Source organism: Myiozetetes cayanensis, unplaced genomic scaffold, assembly GCF_022539395.1.
Source record: "Myiozetetes cayanensis isolate MyiCay16 unplaced genomic scaffold, myiCay2020 scf2-11, whole genome shotgun sequence".
Taxonomy (NCBI): domain Eukaryota; kingdom Metazoa; phylum Chordata; class Aves; order Passeriformes; family Tyrannidae; genus Myiozetetes; species Myiozetetes cayanensis.
In genome coordinates this window covers 104,535,116-104,557,802 of record NW_026087411.1, presented here as the reverse complement: position 1 = coordinate 104,557,802, position 22,687 = coordinate 104,535,116, and positions in this window count along the sequence as shown.

The window sequence follows — 22,687 nt, the reverse complement described above, 5'->3', positions numbered from 1 at the left end:
AATAAGGGAGAAACCACCCTTGCCAAATGTGTGGGCAATACTTAATTAAACAGAAAAGGCAGGGTTTGATAAACCCTATAGCTAGGGTTTCAAGCCAAAGGAACCCCACCAAACTAAAGGATTAAGTTAACAGAGGTGTCACAAAATTCATCGGATAAATACAAAGGTTTGTGCCTGGGGCAAACACAAGTCAGTGAGTCACCGTCTGAACAACAGCCTTGTTGAAAAGGACCTTTGGCATCTAGGGAATACCAGGCTAATGATCACTGGGGTACTCTGATCACAAGCATAGGAAACTGAATAATGGGTCACATTAGGAGCAGTGTGGCCAGAAGAAGGCAGAAAGTTACCCCTCCTTTCATCAGTGCTGTGGAGGCAAAGGGGTGATTTAACAGCAGCCTACAAACCTTTGAAGGACAGTTGCAAAGACAATGGGACAAAACTACTCTCAGGAGCAGCAAATAGTTTAACAAAGGGCAAGTGCAAAGGGCTACAGTTTTGAGAGGTTCACCTTGGGCATTAGGACTCGTTCAATAGGAGAGTAATGCAACACTGGAACCTGCATCCAGGTGGAAGGTCTGTCCTTGAAGGGTTTCAAGATTCAGCTAGACTTGGGCTCAGCTGGTCTGATCTACTGTTATTGTTTCTTCCTTCCTTCCCTCCTTCCCTCCCTCCCTGCCTCCCTCCCTCCCTCCCTCCTCCTGATGTAGATTCAGTAAAATAATGAAAAGGCATTGCCTATGGGATATTTCCTGTCAAGGTCTTTGCTCATCAGTGTAATATGCAAAGAATGGGAATCACCATGACTAATTGGGAATAATTTGAGCAAACTGAAGTCTTTCAGGCATTCTCGGTTCATGAGAGGAGGTATCAGAGTGCACAGTCTGGAATTTTGGTGCCAGTCTACTAACCCAATCCCATTTCATACAGAATTTGGGCAAGACTACAGACAGACTACACTGTCCTTTTCTCAGATGCACTGTAATTCTCTCTTAAGCAGGTGGGGATTTGAGGAGTGGCAAAGCTATGACAATCTGCTGAGATATCATCTCAGTTCAATTCACTTGTAGTGAAACTTCACTGACTGGAAAAATATCGTGAAGACATTTACCCCAAATCAGTAACTTCCCAGAAACACAACTTCACATAATCTTGTATCTCAGACTCAGGGAGCAGTTCAGTGTTACTTTTTAAGATACATATAAGATAAAATTAATGTGGTGGGAAACACTACCTACTTATGATATCCCAAGTAGACAGATAATAAACAACACAGTGAAACAGGAATCACCAGAGAAGTTAGCTCAAATGGAGAATTGGAAGTTGTTAACACAGAGGTTCTGAAAATGGGCAGTTCTGGCCTCTGGAGAGACTTATTTCAGTCTGTGTGGCCCTTGGAATATTTTCATCCAAGAGGAGTTCCCTTGGATGAAATCCTTGGAAAATATTTCCCTTTGATCTCTGGTGTATTACTCCTCTTTCACAGCCAGCCAAAGTTTAAAACTAACTTGACTCCCCTTTGACTGATACAATTTCTACAGCCAGATACAAAATTAGCGTAGCAGGGATCAGAAAGACCCCAAGAAGCACTGCCAATAATCAAAACAGTGCTTGTGTTGGGCAGTGGTAAAATGAAAATTTTGGATATGTCCGGAAGACGCTTGTCTCATCAGCACCAGCTGCTTAGGCAGACATGGGCAATGGAGAGAATCATAACCCGGTGGAGAACTCACAGTTGCACAGAAGACAATGCAACTACATCAACTCATACCACCTGGGAATCTGGGCTAAGACTGAAATCATAACAATAGAACTAAAAATAAGTTCCCACAAACAGGCCTACTCGTCAGCACTGTATCTTGCCCTAGTGAAGCTGGAGATCTGCTACTAATACATGCTTCTCGGCCCTAAATCATTTATTTTGGCAGCTCATAAAATATGGAAACTCTAACACTCCATATTCCCCACTGTCTCATGATTACTGTTCAGGGACAGGCTCTTTATATCAAACAGAAACCTAAAGATTGTGGCATATTATCAAAACCATAATGAAATCTTGTGCAAGCACAGTAATCAGAGAGGGCTATTTGTCAAGACATACTGTAGAGAAAAACAAAATCCCACAGTAGAAGCAGGAGTGCTTGCTCTGCTGAGAGATACTGTGAAAATGAAATTAAGCTCTTTTTTCCTCCTCTTTAATCAAAACTCAGTATGAAAACAAAAACGTTACCAAATAACTCTTCCTGATAAAAGAAAAAAAAAAAAAAAGTTGGCTGGAAAGGAGCAGTGCATAATTTATACAGAAACAACATTAAAAGGGGGATTGTTCCATAGGTATTTCTGAGTGTGTGATCGAAAATTTTGGCCCGGGGGGGAGCTCATGTTACTGCCACTACTGGGTTGAGGCTGGATTTTACTCTCTCTGTGAGACAGTCAAAATCTGGGAAGGTGCATAGGGAACGAAGGTGTGGGCAGATCTGATATTACTTAGGAAGTCTCTGGTGAGAGCATGCCTGTGTTTTGACCCCACCTGCTGCAGGAGGTTACCCGTTCTATCCACAAAATATCTGTAGAGGTTTAAACTTGACTCTGTTTAACGATGAGAGTGCTGGAGCGGGAGTTACATGCGCTGGGATCTCCTTCTGGCTGTGCCATTGATTTGCGAGCTAGAGGCCTACTCAGTAAATCAGGGATAACATTATTAAGTTACTTAAATGGACTGTTGGGATGTTAATTACCCAGCACATTTGCAGTCAGTCTGCCCTTCTGAAAATTAGGCCACTTAGCTGTCTAAATGATGCTTAGCTCTGGGTGCAAAGATCAAACACTTCATCTTAAACGTCCCCATTCTCGGCTCTACAGGCTGTCACAGTACCATCAGATTTTCGAATACCATCCCATTTCTAGAAGAGGAGGGCATGGTTAGGTCAGGATTAAGTTTCAACCAGAGATCTGCAAGGAAGATCTTAAAAGAAACAATGCTATCTAATGTTATTATTTGCACAGTTGCAGGAGCACTGAATTACTGAATTACTGAATGTGTATGTAAATGCTGACGAGTAAAGGGCAGAAAGGGCGAGTGACTCCAGGGGTATGACAGGATACTTTATTTTTGATCATAAGTACAATGTATTATTGAAACAGAGCAATGCAAGGTTAGTACCTGTCAACAAGACAGCTGGAGGTCTCTTTTTTGTTGATAAATGTTGAGTGCAGCTGTGCTTGGCACATACTTTGGCTGCAAACAGGAGCCATGGCTTTAAACATTTGATTTTTCCACTCCTGCTAATTGCTGCTTACACTTCCTCAGGAGTGGCTCCCAGGTGACATCCTGAAATCTATTTAAATCCAGACAATAAAATAGTTCCTAGTGCTGCCTAGCCTTTTAAGCACCTAAAGTCGTTAATTCATATGTACCAGTTGAAAGAATTTTAATTACACTTAGACACAGAAGTTGCTTTATTGGTGAATAACCGCAGACAGAGCTGGGCTCTTCATGTTCCTCACAGTAACACACAACTTTTGCAGCAACCCATACTCCAGCAAAAGAGTGGTTATGATGATTGTCTAGGATGGTAAGATGGTCTCAGTGCCAGAGCACTTGCTCGAAGTGCAGTTACCTTATCTTTAAGCTAAATAGTTCATGACCGCAGGACTCCTATTTCCTGGATTTCAGGGTGATACAGACAAAATAACAGCTGGAAATAGACCTTCCCAACTCCAAGAGGTGTGCATCATAGAAAGAAAGTTATTGCAACTAGAATTAAGTACTTAGTATTTCCTGTTTGTCTCTGCCCCACGATATTCTTGTAGTTCTGCTAAATGTAACTGCATGAGCAAGAGTAGTCTGAAACATTCACATAAAAAAGATGTCAGACTAAAATCAAAATAATATAGGACAGAAGCTAGGAGGCTGCAGCCACATTTTTAGTTCAGAGCACTATGGCCAGAAAATCCATCAATAGAAAATGTCTTTGCCTTCATTTTTTTTTATTTAAAATGGAAGGATTAATAGCAGGCGAAAAGGAGCAGAAGAAAGTGACACATAGACAAAACCTCCTATATTTATGAGGGTTCACCATACTGTTGCCTGCAGGTTAGAGAAGTGCAGTGCTATGGCATTTTTCAGACAAATCACTCTGTTATGAGAAATTCATCTGCACCTTGGCTGTTGCCATAGGACCATACATTTTTCCAATTAAAAATCTATTACATCCTCCTTATAATATGCTCCCAAAATATCTTTGCCAGGTCTTCAAAATTTTCTATTTCATCTGCTTTCAGCTCTATTTCTTTGACATCCCAGAGACACTTGATTTCCCTACGGAACCTTCAAAGTGAGACAGGAAGAATCATCCTCCTTACTCATCGTCCTAAATTGATACCTCTTTTCCTTGCCTTGATAAATCTTTTATTTGTTTTACTTTTCTTCGCACTAAAATCTGTGCCCAGCAGTGCTACTTCTTCATATCAGTTCCTGATTCTACCTTTCTGCCAGTTGTACAAACCTTCACTGGTTTTATTTCATATATTGTTTTGACTCCATCTATCACTCTGGATGCCTTACCAAAGATCAAAATAGCTTTAAGTCAAATTGCCAAAATTCTGAAGGCAATTTTTCCACAATCACCAAATTAGAGACGAGGTTGAAAGATAAACAGATCCTTACTGTTTTGTTTCTTTGTTTGTTTGTTTTAAAACATATGTTTTACACACGTTGCATGTCTCAAAGCTCTAAGACTTGTTACAATATTGTCTTCATATATACCAGGGCTACACCAAGGAGGCCTTAGAGGTAAGTTGAGAACGCATTCTGCCTGACACCTGTACTATCTCAAAGTGAACCAGATCCATATTCACTGTGCAAGCACAACCAGTGCTGCTGATTTGGAGCTGACTACTGTTCAGATGGCTTGAATCAAAGACAGAGGTTCCCTATAAGACTTATGTGACCCAGTGTAGGTATCCACAGCATAAGTGTCAGCATCTAAGTCAACCTTCTACATGGTCTTTATAATCTCTGCAGAGATAGAATCTCTCTTTGGAGACCTTCTTTCTTAGCTGAATGCATAGGACACCTGTGCAAATCTATGTCCAGTTTTCAAGGTTTAGATAACAATTCCATAATGTGAATAAGAATATGTCTGGCATCAAATGGTTACACAGCTGGACCTCCATTTATAAACCTTTTGCTCAGAGCAGTTATCTGCTGATGGTGTATTAAAAAAGCTTAGAAGCATTTTCTTCACCTAGGTAAGTTGTGCAGTTTAAATGTACAGCAAAGCAAACTGACCTGGCTCTGGCTGCAGCTGTAATAGTGGCAGTTTCCATCACCCTTGGTGATTAGAGTACATTTTCTAACAGTGGACTCTTCCTGTTGTGTGGTGACTGGATGTTTTATCACCACTTTATTAACAATATGTGATACGTATAAAAAGTTACTTAATACCTGGGTATATTACAACTGCAATTAAACTTCCACACTATTCAGTAACTTATCAGGAAACCATTTTAAAAGATGTACAGATTTATCTCTGCAAATAATTAAATTACTTCCTCCAGTGGTGCCAAATGAAATATTACACATAAATCTGGAAGCATTATTTCCTTTAAAATTTTCCTTCGTAGTGGTTTATTGATCTCTTTCTTGTCATTGCACCACTATGAAACATCTGTGTTTTTCCTTCAGCTCACAATCAGCTCCCATTTGAAAAGTCTGTAAATTCTGTGCTCCTCTAAAATCTATAGATAATTGATTCCAGGAGCGTGTGTCCACAGCAAAGTGTGTAGCTGCAGTTCCACTTCATTTAACAATATACAGTTCTTTGTTAGGTAGAGATCAAAGAATATAATTTTATTAAGTTTTATTTGCCAGATTGGAAAAGAATGGGCTTTCTTTATCTAAAAAAACCAAAAAACAAAACAAAACAAAACAAACCCCAAGTGTTTTTCTTATAGAATATGGAGTGCAAAAGGAGGTAAAACAAAACCAAAAGCAATACATAAATATCTTGGAATAGTTTTCAACCAGCAACAGCCTTAATGTATACTGCATTCAAAATACTTTAACCATTACTATAGAAAAGTGTCATTACCAAACAACAGTGAGGAATAAAAAGTCTTGGGAACTGCAGAAGTAACCAAGCATTTGCTACAATTTGTAGCTCAGGAAAAAAAAGAGTCAGAGGGAAAGTAAAAAGGAGGTTATATTTAATTCTGTTCTACAGTTCCATTCCTCTGACCTCACATATTTGAACAACTTTGTGTTGTGACTATCATACACAACCTGTGACTATCAGAACTACCAATTAGCATGAATAAGTGTCTGCAGGATCAGGTCTTGCCTGTGTAGCAAATGGTACTGGTTAAATGTGACTTCACCATGCTGAGACTCCTGAAGCAGGGAAATTCCTGAGCCTGTGCCTGAAGCACAAAACAGGACATCACTTATACACACGTGATACTCTCATGCTTATCTGAGGGAGACACTTCAGCGACACTGTGTTCAGAATGCTCTGAACCATCCAAAGGGCTTCTTCTCTGTCTGAAATGTCCCCATTTATTTTTTGAGAAATTAGGAAAAAAATATTTCCATGTTGGTTTCAAGTTCTTTACTGAAAGTGTTTGAAAAACAGTTGAGATGAAGAATAGATGAAATAGAAAAATCAAAACAGGATGTCCTGGAATGTAGCTGCCACTAGCAGCTTTGTTTTGGAATGGAGAAGTTCTCATCTTTTCATTGGTACTTTATTACTTCTGTTTTAGGTTATGGAGGCCTGTGTATTTGTTTCTGCTTGAAAGCTTGGTGAAGATAAAAAGCAGAGTCCAGCCTTCCTTCACAGTAAATTAAGTGGTTTTGGAATGTGCAATAATCTAAAAAATTTGACACTGATGGGTACCATGGAACAGCTCAAATAGTTTTGGATATTGGCTCTATTCATGGACAGAAGCTTGTTTATTGTTCTGCATGACAAAACAACATAGTCCCTAATATTTATTTTATAATGTCGTTTTTGTAGCCTTGGTTTCTTTAAGATGAGGTTCATGTTCAGAATGCACAGAGTTAAAAAATGGGACTAGTTATTGTACAATGGGGCATTATAATTAAAGTACATTACAGCTTCTTGCCCAAGAGTTTTAAAACAAACAAAAACCTAAAAAAGCCAACAAATAAATAAATCCTGGCAAAGTGCAAGTGGTTGGACAAAAAATTGATTTTTGAGATTTTGTGTAGAAAGTTCTAAGCAATATGAAGAGACTACACACTTTGAAATGAAAATGTTGATGGTTTACACTTCTTTGTATTGAAATAATTTCTTAAATTATTTTTTAAAAAAATTAAAAATTCAAGATCTGAAGATTTTTTTATTAGATTTTATCTAACAAAACTGTTCAAAATGAAACATGAAAAAAGGATTATTTCATTGATTTTTTTTTTTCAAATCTGAGAAATATTCCCTTTTGAGATGGAAAAATATCCAAGTAGTGGAATTTCCTTACATTTCCTTCATAAACTTCTAAACTCTTCACAAAACTCAAATTAAACATCAAAAGCAATTGTTTTACAAAATGTGCTATGAAAACACCAAAATGATGTCAACTTTGTCATTAATCCTGCAACAGGATGAAAACTATTACATTTAATTCCTAGTAAAAGTAGTTGTTTGTTTATTTCCCTAACATTATCCAGAAAGACAGTTTTTATTGTCTTTTGTTTATTTTTTTCTCCCAGACTTATTTTTGTTAAGCAGAATGTTAAATTATCTGGTTTGGGGGCATGTTTAACATCTCTATCTAATGCTAGTATTTTTCATGTGCTTTTTCTCTATTTTTCTCAATAAAAATGGTAGAACAACAGGATAGTTGTGCCAAAACTGGAGATAATCACACTTCCTTAAATCAACTAAGCTTAAGTATGGTTAATTAATATAAGTAATTGTATTTTACACGGTTCTATTACAATATTCTTTGTGTGTCTCTCAGGCTAGTTTTTACAGTATCCTTTGCGGGTCTTTTGTGCAAAACAAACTGAGAAACAGAAGTTTAAATTAATTCCTCCTCACTTTAGAAATCTAACTCACGGTGGCTATGGCTTTAGGACCATATTTTTCCTGAGTTCCCTCTATAGCCAAAGAAGACAGACAGGAGCCACCAGAGGGAGGCTGAGCCCATAGAAGGCCTATACCAAGGTAGGATATGAAACAGAAGTTGTTTCTGGAAGGGGATAGAAGAGAAAAGAAAAGCAGATAAGAGAAAACAAAGCAAAACAAAACAAAACAAAAACCCCAAAACCAACTAAACAAATAAAATAATCAAAACCTGTCATTATGTCCTGATATAAATCTTGGGTTCATGTGCAGTTTGATCATTGTGTTCTGGTCCCCTCATCTCTAAAAGGTTATAGCAAACTAATGAAAGAGAGAGAAGGAAGACTAAGATGGTCACTGATGTGGAACTACTTCCACCAAAGAAACACATAATTTGGCCTAGAGTCTTCAGCCTGAGGAAGATCCTGTAGAAATGTGTACAATTATGCCCCTAAAAGAAGTTGAACTGGAAGAAGATGGTCACTGTGCCTCATTTTTTCCAGGAGTGGGTTTTACCAAATGAGTTAAACTCATGGCAGATTTGAAAGAAATGTGGGGGGACGTAAGAAATAAAGAGGTAGAACTCATTGCCATGGGATTCAGGAGCAGGTTCAAGGAGATCATATACAAATACAATAAAAATTATACAAAGCTTACTATCAGATGTGGATGTTTGGTCTGACCCATTCTTGTGCTCCCTGTTTTGTTTTTCTGCATAAGGTTCTGTGGCCCACCAGTGAGGGGCATAGAAAGCTTTAACTCTGGCAAGTTATGTCAGTAATATTTCTAAAGGTGGTGTGAAGGTCTTAAAACACTGCCTAGCCTCACTCAGGAAATTTGTGGTGCAGCAGGGCACCTCACTTCAAGTCTACAGCTAGCAAGCAAAGACATCCATCATATCTAAACAACAGTATTTTTAACTTGCACAGCCTTTCCCTGGAGTTCAAACAGTTATTTACAGCCTGAAGAGAGGGCATCTGCAGTCACTTGGAGGATTTGGTCTCCTGCATGGCCATACGAGACACTTCAGTCAGCTTGTGGGCACAAACATAATTTCTGAATTTCATGTGTATATATCTATGTTATCATATTCTTTCACTGTGAAAGCAGTAACTACTGTATGTGGTAAAATGATATATTGTTGTCCGCAAAATGTCTTTGGCAACAGGATGTTCACTAGCCTTGGAATTTTGCCTTGTATAAATATTTTTAATCTACTCCATGTAGGCATATTTTGGCTGCAAAATAAAGGGTTTTGGAGATTAATATATCCAGGCTCAGTTCTGCTTATACATCCTACATACATCAAGGTTTTATTGAACTCTGCATCTAGAAACTTTGCATAGCAGCTGTTTGGGAGCTTTTTTTTTTTCTTTTTTTTGCCTGCTTTAGTCAGAGGAGGATTATGACTATATCCTATTTTTATACTCTACAAATGTAGTAATTTAGTCTACAGATATATTTTCATTCTTCAGATATAACCTATGTTCAAATTTATGGTCATTGCTTTTCCTGTAAAGAATATTATTGGCCTCATTTCAAATGTCCACATTTTCCCAAGGACTGTCCAAATAGCTATTTTTCAATGAATAACGAATATAACAATTATTTGACAGTATCAAGTACCTTTCAGTTGGGTATCTCAAAGCTCTCTCAACTATTTATTAATCTTCAGTAAGCCCGTGGGAGATATCTTTCACTAGTCTCTTTTCTTGGCACAGCAACTGGGTCTCAGAGAAGTTGCATGCCTGGATTTAAGACTGAGGGTCCATCAGTCACAAGCAAAAGCACAGCCCAGAGTTTCTGCCTCATCTCTGCTCAGTGGAGCAATGGGATCTCTTGCTGGTTAAACATCTGCAAGAAGAAATATAAAGGAAGGCCAAGATGGTTATTCTGCCCAGGAGTACTTTGCCATCTCTTTGTCAAGAGAAATGTATACGTATACATAAGTATACACATATGCCTGATGCAATCATTTAATCAAGTTTCATAGGTTATCTTTCTGCTCCACCGAACCTGATGATGACTTTTCAAGATTGTCAGTCTCATGCTGGAGAAGACAATAGGTAGGCAGTGTGGGTCTCCCCACACCTCAGTGCATGCTGCCTGAGCACAGGCAGTCCAAAATAGGGCCTCAAGACAGGAAAACAAAACTGCTGCTGGTGGAGAGGTAAAACAAAATAACAGAGAAAGAGGATCTTTCCCTATTTCAGATATCAACAGTTCTACTGAGATTACAGGAATAGCTTTCAGATGGACCATGGCCATTCACATCTTTGTCCAATTTCTGCCTCAATCTTGATGTGATAAGGTGTCTGCAAATGCCAGAATGCCAGTTCAGAATACAATTTAGCAGCTGCCCAAAGAGCCACTAGTTTAAGTCAAACCTCATTTGAAAAAAAAAATGTGTTTCCTACTTCTTGCAGAGCTGGAAGTTGTTGCTCGCACTGGTTGTATGTGCTTTTCTTCATGTAGCACTGTATACATTTCATGTGTGATACAAGTAATATTAATTGAAAGAGACTGTGAGATCTTTTACTTATGCTTGCTACCACATGATTTTTTTCAGAACTTTCCTGGGACAATTAGTTTAGTATTTCTGTAAGCTTATATCTCATTACAGAGGACCAGACTGTCCTCTGTAACACAGACACACATACAAAGTCCTTAATTGGAAATGATAGTCTGACACTGCCCCTTCCAGCCTGGATCTGTGGCCTTTGCCATGTGTGAGTGAGAGAATTTAGGGGTAGAGGTTGCTCCTCTTCCCTCCCACTCTCCTGCTACAGAAACCAGCAGAGAAGTAAAAGCACCTATTTCATGCTTTCATGCTTTCAGAAAACTTTTGGCTAAGATCAGGGCCGTAGGAACAAAAAAAAAGGGTGGAGGAGTTGCAACAGTGACTAAACACAGGTTTCTAGAAATGCAGGGTAATGCAGAATGAGAAATATGGCAGAACCATTGCTAGGCAGCTGATGCTGCTGGTTGGAAATATAATGGCAACCAAGAGATGCTCTCTTTAGAAAGTATCTGTCCTCAGTTTGGCATTGCCATCATATTTTTGGGCATTACTCAAAATCTGTCATTGTCCATGGATTCATGATCTAATACATACACAAACTGGGAAAAAGGAACAAGAATAACCCATGTCACACTGGACTGACAGATGCTGGGTTTATACTGTACCTGAAGCCTCCTATGAGAAGAGTTTCACCTGGATATCTTTACCAAACAAATTATGGACAACTTTAGGGAGATGGTCATCATTGCTGCAGAGCTTCTTCTTCCCATTTTGTCTGAATGTGCAAAACAATTAACTGCTTTCCCTTCCAAAACACAAATTATAGACAGGACTACTGCATCTTATACTGCATTTTTTTTCCCTCTGTTAGAGAAAATAAACACAATTCTTTTAATTTTTCTTAAGAAATCTCTTCTTTTTTTTTCTCTCACTGTTTTTTAATTTCTCTGTTTTGAGCATACCTGTGTCCTGCTTGAAACCCAGACCTCATTACATTACTTTATCTGAAACCTCATCCCTTTCAATTAAGTTATCTGCCATGATTTTCTGCTTAACTTCTTTCAAACTGAAACCTTCTAAAGCATCAGGTTGTAGCTTAAAAGCACAAGATCCATTTTAGTCCCAGAGTTACCTTCTGCTGGACTGACGTGATGCAGAATCATGGGAGTGTTTTGGATTTTGGATCCTATAGCAGTGTTGCAGTTATAGTAATTCTCACCTTCAAATAAGCTGTTTGTTTATGGGCCAAAGAAATATTATCTTCTCTTAAGGAAAGATATTAAAAATTTTCATACTCCCTAGAGACTCTCCCTGCTCTTCCTGCATGGTTTCCCACAAGAGAGGAGTGATCTGGACCATGAAATAGATGCTATTTTATGAATAGTTGGCTTCATGTGTTTACAATGTGTTAGTGATAGTAAAGCATAGGAAGTCTTTAACCTAATGCTATTGCAGACTGAGCCACTGTGTACATAGAGACATTTTTCTTATTGCCACTGCTTTTTTAGACCATGGTTTTCCCTCTAACTCATTTCTACCATAACTTCACCATCAATAAGAGCAAACTGCAGGCCTCTCCCACAGACATGGACCATTTCCAAACACAAAGACAATCTCCAGCAAAAGTAATTCCCAAGTTTTGCCACAGAATAGCTTCTCTTCCCAAAAGGGAGGTTGTAATAATATCGTATAACCTCAAGTGACCACTGTTGGCTTTTTAACAACGACCACCGTTATATACTGGAGGCGTGGAAAGTGGTGGTGGTAGCTCTCCACGCTGATCTCTGTGTCCTTGTTCCTCCCTATCCCTTTTACCACCAGAGACAATGGAACTACTGCCCTCATGGTGTGATAATTTGAACAGAAAATCCTTGGTCCTGCCTCACAGGCCTTCCTGGATACATTCTTCCTTAGCTTGACTTTACTTACTACACCCTTCAGGATGTTATAACATTTGATCTTCCACATTTTTATTTATTATGTGACAATGCTGGCTTTGCTCCTTTGGCTGCACAGGATACACATTTTGTGTCCCAGGAGTCACTAGGGATCGTGTGAATGTCCCAGTAACAGAGAATACAAAAAGTACAAGATTTAAGTACAAAAAGGGGGATTAAAATCTAAAGACCTTTTTTAATACTCAGAATCCTCCAACTAATATACCAGTGCTCCTGGCTGGAGTCTAGTAGTAAAAAAATCTGGTATTTTGTTCATCAGGAAAGAGTCAGAATAATATTGTCTTTTTGGTCAGACATGTAATTGAACAGTGCATATTTCTCTGGTTTAGATAGTCATGTTTGACATAATCTGTAATAATTAGCAAAGCCTTGTTGACCTGTAGCACTCTTAGCTGCAAAGCAGAGTGTGTGAATTGCTCCTTGAGGAAAATTCACCCTTAATGTAATTCCATTAACTTCATGCCCTTGAGATTTATACTGATACCTACCACTAACATCAAAGGTCTTGGCTAATTAAAGTGTAGAATAAAAATTACCCTTTTCCATCCCTTAAAATTCCACCCAGATCAGAAGGGAAATCCCCTGTGGTTTTTATTGTCCCTTCCCATAAGGATAAACAACCTTCTCTGAGAGCTCTTGTCTTTACCCACTGTGACAGTTAAATGGATACTGCTGGGTTGAAAGTAATGCTTCCAATTCTGACTCTTATTTGCACTAGTATAAATCACTAGTATCTCCACTGCAGAAAAAGGAATTACAATGGGAAAAACATGAGTATAGGTGGGAATAAAAACAGACCCTCATATTTACAGTAAATGAAACAGCACTATCTATATGTTACCTATAACCTGTTAGACTCCCAGAAATGTATTTGTTCTTAAAATCCAATTTATGGTGTTCAACTCAACATTTCCATAAACTTACAAAGTTTATATTTATCAATTATATTTATTTTCATCATATAGCTAAAAAATATTTTCCACTGCTTCTGCAGTATAATAAATAACATTCTTTAAGAAGTAATACCAAGAAAGTTTTCTACTATGACATTAAGTATTCTACTACTTTAAATAGTGGAAGACCACAATATGTTCTTGTCATGTTGGTGTCAGAATCTGAGGAGCTTACGTGCAATTTTGGGAAATCCATGTGTACCATCTTGATAACCTGTCTGTGACATCAACTATGCAAGATTAGCTTGAAATTTCTCTTACCTGGGAAGATACCTTTATTTATAATAATTACAAACCTCAACACTGCCTTTTGGAAAACTACAAGTATCAAAACTTTCCACAGAAAAGAAAATCTATGTAAAAAAAAAAATTGTTTATTCATAATGAAGGTATTGTTTTGAAATTTTCATGATTAAATAATTCTTGGAAGATCACCCTCAAACCTTCAGCCAAGGTTTCCAGACTGTCCAGCCCCACCAACACTAGGGAGGGTCAGAACCCGTGGAGGCTAGGGCAGCCCTATCAACATGAGCCTTAGAAGAATAAACAATTTCTGATCCAACAGCAACCTGTGAGGGTTGGCAGGAATATGGTAGGCTTCCAGCAGGACCCTGTTTGTTTTTCATCAAAACTTCATCAGACCTGACACATTCCTGTGAAATACTTCTGTTTCCCCATACTGGCATTTTCCAACAAAAGAAGTGTTTGGTCTCTGGCTCCCAACCAACTCTATTCTAAAGCAATCTGTACAAGCTGGTCCATAAACAGTAACAGGTTATTTCCAGTAGTTTACACCTGACTGGCACATACTCAGCTCTCTTTCACTATCCAAACTATTCCTCCAGGCACTTTTGTTTACACACATATCCTTTGGGTAAGAGCATAATTTAGTCTCGCTAAGAAAATATATCAGTGGTCACTGATCAATGTAATATACTTGAGGGACTAAACCAGATTAAAGTGAGCCTATTAATACCACAAAATACCAATCAATATTTGAACTGTTTATCTATATATATGCTACAGTGCATTAGCAAAATAGCAGCATATATACAAAGCCGCCCATTGTACCCACGTTGGTCCATTTTTCTTCAGTCTACAGCTGTGCACGTAGCCCCAGTGGTTGTAAAATGCCAAAACACTGCTCCTGACAGATCACACCTGCTTCAAATAACACATCTCACCCCACACTAATCTGGAGCTATAGGCTGGTTTTAATGATTTTAAAATGCTGGTATTAACTCTTAATGCTCAACTAGTTTTTATGGAAGCAGCAGAGTACATTTTGTCTAGTTTTAATATAATCCCAATAAAACAGCTGGGAAATTGCAGTGCCAGAGAAAAGACATTCAAATCCACCATTTCCCCTATTGTAATAATAATCAGCTTGACAAACTCAGATAGTAAAGCAGATTGTAGCACTTTGGGGCTTTTTATACATATATTTAATTATATAGTTAAGTTCCCCATTTGAAAGCAATTAAAAAAAATACTCTCAGTTCAAGATTATAAAACTACCCACTTCTGATTTCAGCCTGACATTTTTATTGGTAATCTGAGTTATAACATGCTCAGGTTCATTCCTTCTTGATTGGCTGCTGAGATTTCTGCCAGCGTTTTATAGCTTTATGGGAAAGTACAGTATTTAAAACTCCTTTAAATTCATGGGCTACTCCTGCTTCTGAAAAAGCTTCTTTTGACTTCTCAGCAATGCATAACAAGAGTCCATGTTTACTTAAAAACATCTGCTTCATCATTTTTGGTGTAACACAAAAAGTGTGTTGATGTTTTCCATACTTTACTGTCCCTGGATGTGTTTAAGGAAAGATTGCACATGGCACTTAGTACCATGGTCTAGTTGACATGGTGGTGTTCAGTCAAAGGCTGGACTCCATGATCTCAGAGGTCTTTTCTAACCTAATTGAGTCTATGATTCCGTGATTCTACCCTTGTGTCAAATATGAGATGATTTCTGTGGGGCTAGACCTAGTTTGCCCTCTACCCCACCACATCTATTGGAGTTGTGTGGTAAGAAGGGGTGAAAAATTGGCATTCCAGAGGAAGTGCTAACATACCACCTAAGTATACACCACAACCCTTACAGACTTTTACCTAGATCTTAGCTACAATCTGATGTGAGCAAAGAGTGGGCAGGAAATTTCATTGCCTGGGACTATTGTTGGTTTCCCAGATGAGAATAAAAGAGGTATAAAGACCACTAGAAGAATCACAGGAACCAGAAGGGTTCCTTTTGCAGTCTTACAGGGAAACTCAGATCATATGCTGCTAGTAAGTGCAAAGAGCTGCTCTTTACACCAGAGACAAAAAAAGTTTGTTGAAAAGCTCCAATTTTTGTTATACTGTTCTGCAGCATTCCAGTTCTTCTAAAATTCTGTTCTGAGCTAATTCCAAGTTACAGCTTTTCTTTATTCAGAATCTATCCAGCTCCCCTTGTGCCATTGGGAGCCAGAGACTGGTGTGTGTGGAGGGGAAAGAGGATGCAGGGCTGCTGTCCCACCTCACTGGGGACTGAAGACAGTGCCCAGAGGCTCTGGTGGCAGTGGAGCAGCTCTGTGGGGAGTCACCAGTGTGGGACCAAGGACATCAGTGTGCCATTTCCTCACCTCAGCATCTTCAACAGATCCCATCAGAGGCTTGAAACTGGGATAAGGAAAGCTCTGGCCCAAGACAGCACAGCCATTCCTACTCTGTACCAGAAGATGCCCAGATAACATTAGGGTCATGATATTCTGACAAGAACGAGTTGGGAACAGTCTGTACTGAGGCCATTCCTGTGTCAGGCACTTGGCTCTGTTTCTGGGAAATACTGGCGAATAAATTCTGGTGAATACAAGTGGCTACTGACTAGAGACCTTACTGCACTTCCGTGAGTAGAGCAAGGGAGTTTTGCTAAGGGAGTAGAGTTAGGGAGTTGCAAGGGAGTAGATGCTAAACCTCTGTCAACAAGTAAGGATCATCACACCTGACTTTCAAAACATGCTTTTGATGCCTGTTAGCCAGAGGTTGCTCCTTCATACTCATCCACATTGGTGCAGCATTGCAGCAATGATTTTTACACCACGCAAATGTAAGTTTGTTTTTCCAGAGCCCTTTCTAGGAAGGTACTGATTCACAGCTAAGTCTCCCCTAAACTTAACACTGTAGTTACTGAAGGAACACAGGGTGCATGAAAGCATAACAGTAAGAAGCTGTTTATACCCTTTAATATTATAACTCAGCTTTTGTCATAAATCTCTCTCCTTGACTGCACATACCTCCAGCATGAACTCATGCTCCTTTTGATTTTCCTCTTTATTACCCTTAGCCAACTGAGTGATGTGTGAGTTTCTGTCATGGTGCTGACTCTATTACAAAGTGCAAAGGTAATTTACATCATGGGCTGGTAGGGCAACCAATAGCACCATGCCTGGGAGGTGTGCAACTCCAACAAGCCTCTCTCTTTTATGGATAATGGAGAGCAATATTTCTTTTAAAAACAAACTATAAATTTCCATGCATGGTCAGAGGCAAGCCCTTGGGGTGGGAATGCAGATTTACACTTAGCCCTCTAGCAGCATCGTGAGGAGTCAGCATCTTCTTTTGAGTGAAAAGCCCCAAAAAGAGAGCCTGAACCACCTCCTCACTGGCTGAATTCCTCTGGCTCAGTGTAGGGGAATCAGAGGAGTGGTGGAAAACACAAAATTCATGTTTCTTTGCCGAAGGAGTTCACTGTAAACCAGGACTCCCTGGAGTCAGAGCTGCAGTTTTCACTCAACTCCATACCCTGAACTATTTGGAAATTTTCATTCAGTTTGGATATAAACAAACCTTCACTGTATCTGAGTTCAGGCAGGGCCCAAAAACTCTCCCAGGAGCACAGACTGAGTGAACGAGGTCAGTCTTCAGAGGGTCAGGAGGAAGCAAATCCTTTCCAGGTGGCACTCAGCAGATATTCACAATACCAATGGAAGCAACTAATTCCAGAGGCCAGTCACCTGACACTCTATTTATAGCCATTAAGGAGAGATAGGCACCTCAAGATGCAGTTTGGAGAATCCTGGTTAGGTGCTTGGTGTGGTCTGTCCTTTGAAGAAAGCTCACCTTCCCAGGGGTGTACAAACTTTACTCCTACCTGAGTTAAGAGCTCACAGTTAGCCTGGATGAATGCACTCATTTGCCTCTCTGTGCGACTTCAAGACTGGAAAATCCAAGTCTCCCTGTGGCTGGAGACACGGGCATCAACCCCATCCCAGGCCTTCAGACAAACAGGGATGTTAAAATGCACTCCAGTGTCTGCCAGTTTTGATTCAAAATACTGCAGGATATGCCCCAATGCCCCAAATTCTATAAGCATTAAAAAATCGGCATTTTATGGCGAAAGGTCATTTTCAAAAGCACCCCTACAACCTTGTCCCAGGCCTTCTTTTGACAAAATCATCCTTCTGACCCTAAACTTCACACTCAGAAAAATACGTTATTGTTTTGTTCATACAGAGCAATGAGAAGGGAGGAAACTTCCTCTCCCTCATAATATCATGTCCATTTACATGTGATACTTTTGTTTTACTTTTTAAGAAGTTCAGCGATACAACAGGCAACAGTGACACATGGGACCCCTTGTGTCACTTATGCACCACATAGGGAAAAAGTTTTTACTTCATCTTCCTCTGGAAACTCATGAACACACTGTTTTCATGCTCCATTGGGCATACTGAAATAATTGTTGTTAAAAATTCTTGAGAACAGCTCTTTTCCTGCTATTTGACAACATTTTAATATTAGAAATATGTTCTGAAAATATAGTGAAGTTTGATAGATACAAAATTTGCATCCATTTGATCAAAGATACTCAAAGCAATGAGCTCCTATTTCAACTATATGGGAGTTAGAGGCCCAGGTAACTTTGAGAAATAGGTTTGAGCAGCCACCAAACTCAAATTCTGATTTTCGTTGAAATACAGAGGAAATGTTGTGTTAAATTGCAGTGGTGGTGGTATACCTTTCCTCATTGATAGGCTACACAGGTTTACCAGATGAGTTGCCTATTTTTGCATTATACACACAAGACAATTCAATATAAAGTTTCCTCCACTGGCTTTCAGTACACAGCTTAATTCAAGTCCTTTCATAAAGGGGTTTAGTTAAGCCAGGGATATTAGGACTGGGGATCTTTCCATAAAAATATAATTTTCAACCACTGTCTTAGCAGAAATGGAAAAGAATTATACTCTCCATAACCTCAAAGAAGCCTCAGCATTAATATGAGAGGAACCAGTGTAGCCTCTCTGTAAATACTCTCGCACCAAACACTTCTACAGGACTTGTTTTTGCAGCAGTAGCTTAATTCCAAAGGCATATAAATCTACCTTGTTTGTAAAACTACTGTGGGGCAGTACAACACAGGCCAAAGCTTCGTTCCACTGACATCCACAAGACTGATAGCAGCAGAAGAAAGCAACACTCCCATATGTTTATTACATCATATTTTATATGGCTGTCATGCTCCACCAGCTTTGCACCAAGCTGAAGTCTGACCTTCATCTTAGTATGAATATGCAGGGCAGAGTGACTGTACGTATTTACCAGCCATCCCTGGGTGTTGCATTATCTCCCTCTAGGGCATGTTCTACATCTGCTTTAAGGGTATGTTTACACAGGAGTGAGTGTAGTGTGAGTGGTCATTCCTGAGAAAGCATTTTAAGGAATATCTGAGGACTGTTTGCAGTACAGCTGTGATAGCACAGACTTCAGCACAGACTGGGGACCCCCATCTTTGCTTAGTTTTAGGGCTAGTCTGCCTGAGGTCAAAACTGCTGGCCAGCACAATCTCATCCAAGTCCAGGGAACTCTAAGATTTCGTAGGTCCACTCATACTCTCTTTCTCTGATCCTGTGCATAGAACAACGTGGTGGGATTGCAGAAGCCAGACCAACAACACATCAGCACATCCAGCATCCCACTGTCAGCAGATATCACATACTAAATATACTTATTAAATACTGTATCCTACACAACTAGAAAAAAATATATAAACACACATTTATCCCTAGGCTGCCCAGACTAAGACAATGATCTGTCTGCCTTTAGCAACAAGACTGGCCTGAGCCCTTAAATTTAGTATTTGGGAGTGTTGTAATGTTAAAGTATCATAAAGTCATGCTTTAAAAAAGCATATGTATATCTACTGATCAACTTATGGTTGCTTTGACTGTTGTGCATGTCCTTTGTATTCCCTTGGCACCTGGAGCATTCCTCAATTAACTCAGGCAAATCAGAGTGAAGGCAAAAAATCAAGGCTGTCCAACACGAAGCAGAGCTTGGACTTAGATGCTAAGCTGACAGGAGGAAAGAACATGAGCACATTTGTCAGCATTGTACTGCTTTACTACTAGTTTGATGTTCTAGAAAAATCCTCCTCTCCATAACTCACACATCCCTGTGTTTATTCACTGTGTGTTAAGTCAATGAACTGTGACTGTCACTGCATCTGTGACTTAGAGATTGTATTATTTTTTCTGACCTTATCCACGTTTCAGCAATTGTACGCAGGAGGACGCTATTTTTGTTCCTGTCATAGGGTCTGCTTTTTGTCTACAACTCTCGTCAAGGTCCAGCCAGGCCTCCCAGATTGTTTGAATTCTTGTAGGTGCTATTTGAAATTATGTTGGTTATTCTGAGAAAACTGCACAGAAGGCAATCTGGCTTCAGGACACTGTCCCCCTAAAGACACTTCCTTAAAAAGAAAGTGTCCAGTGTCTATTCAAGCATTTACATCAAGTATAACCAAAAGAATCAGTGCTATCACGATCTTTTAAACACAGTATTTAATTGGACCTGAGACATCTACAGTCTGACTAGTTGGAGGGTGCTGAATAAGCTGTTTTACTTCTGAATATCTTGATTTCTTCATCAGTGAAACAGATAAAATTAGTTTCCCCTGTATGTCTTTTGAGATCCATTAATTATTAAAGATATCTACAGAAGAAAGTTTTATAAGTGGCATATCCTTTTGAGAAGTTCACTTGTGCTCAAAATGTGTTGTACTGGTGGAAATTAAAATCGTTCCGGTTCAAGTGTTTGTATAGATTTTATACATCTAAATATTTATATTTTTTCAATGTTTGTATCTTCATTTTCCTTAAAGTGGGAGATTATATTTAACTGAACTTTTACTGTGCAACCCTTTGAAAATTATTTTAATTACTGACAGTGTAGCTGTTGCTAATTATAGATCTGCCTTTAATACTCATAATGACTTCTTTTTATGTATCATAACAGCTCCAAACAGTAAGCAGCACATTAGTACAACTGGCTATTTATTACACCTACTGTACAAAAGGAAGCAAGTCTCTATTAGCTTTTTATTCATATAGATGTTCCTAGAAACCAGATAGTCAAGTGATGTATTTATTTTGGTCACAAGCCAAGCAGAAATATTTAAACCCTGCTTTTGGAAGCAAGAATTATCTAATCACTCACTAGCTTTTATAATAAAACATTTATCATGGAACATTAATCCATTAGTACTTATTTTCCATCCCATCCTTTCACTAGCACCTTGCTTTGAACAAGGTTGAGTTTGGCTGTGATTTTTCCTTTTATCATATATCATAGTTACATGATGGGACACACCAACATTGAATTCAGAAAAAAACCCTTGCACTTTGCTTGAACTTGGCACCCAGATGTTCTGCTTGTGCTTCCACTGCTAACAAAATAGTGCATGTGTGAGTTCTGAAATAAGTCTTTCATCGTAATGTTCCAGGGTTTCATGGATGTAAGGAGGCATGTGGAAACAGCTAAGAATAATTACCTGCCAAAGAAAAACTTGTGTTTAACTAGCTTTGTTTTTTCACAGCTTTAATTTGCATAGCACATCACCAAACTGCCACACTTAAGCTCTCTGGCATTAAAGGCAAAAATGAAATGCTTCAGGGGAATTTCTGCTTTGTTTTGCTTTGTTTTGCCAAATTAGAGATTAAAGGTAACCCCTGACTAAAAAGTGCAGTTCCTGACTCTGTGATGCCACATCACCTGTGGTGCCACGTGACTGATTAAAGTTGGACTTCCTCGGGCTTTTGCTGGACCTGGATTTACAATGCCACTGCTCAACCTGATGTCAGCTCAGAACCAGAGGGTGGCATGTCCTCTTACAGCAAAGAAGTGATGAGAGGGAGGGGAGCACTCAGGGAACTCCACAGTCTCATTCTATTTTCTTCTGCTCCCTCTGAAAAGAGAGAACTAAGTCAAGAAAAGGAAGGTAAGAAAATATGAGAAAACAGGAGGGAAGGTCCTCAAGGAAAAAAAAAACGAGGATGTCTGTGTAACCAAGAAGTCTATGCTGATCTATGGCCTTTGCATGTTTCTCCTCCCAGCAGCAGTTGGATGCCCTGGTAGGTAGGTGTCTCTGGAAACATCACGACAGCTGGATCTCTCCTCCATTCCCCAGGGTGTGCTGGACTGGGAACATGGGCTCAGGCTGCAAAACTTAGCTGAACCCAAGATTATTCCCCTTCACACATCTCAAACATTGCAAAACCTTGATATTGTGTGCTTCCAAATGGGATTCTGCAGCCTGGTGTCAAAGGGAGGCTGCTGCATTTGTTTCCCATTTCTATGAAGAAATGTTCCATTTCTGAGGCAAAAAACACCCCTTTTTTGTAGCATGCATCACAGAATGTATGAAATATCAGAGCCAAGTCCTGTGAACTCTGGGTGTAATCTTTACTGCTGGAGTAGATCCCTTGCAACCCATAGGTGTAATAAATACTATGTCAAGCTTTTACAGAACAAGAGCCAAACTATCATTAATTGTAACATGGGAAGACTCTGATTCATTCCACCTCTCTTGGCAGATTTAACTGAGGTGGTTGTGTCAAATGCTGGTTTTAGGCAGGCTGCAACTCAGGAAGATTAGTGAATGGATTCACCACAGTGATGAGTGAGGCTCTGCTAAGTCAAATAAAATGCACACACGGACAAAAACTGACCACTAGAGAAAATTATTCCTGGGAAATACAGAATAAAGGAGGAGATGATTCTGAAGACCATGAGTTTTTTCATTATCAGATATAAACTTTCCCTGCTGGTTGTTAATAGATAGAGTGTTGTGGTCCCCAGAAGAAAGTGCTCATCACCCTATGAAAGAGTCTATCACCCTGTGGGGGC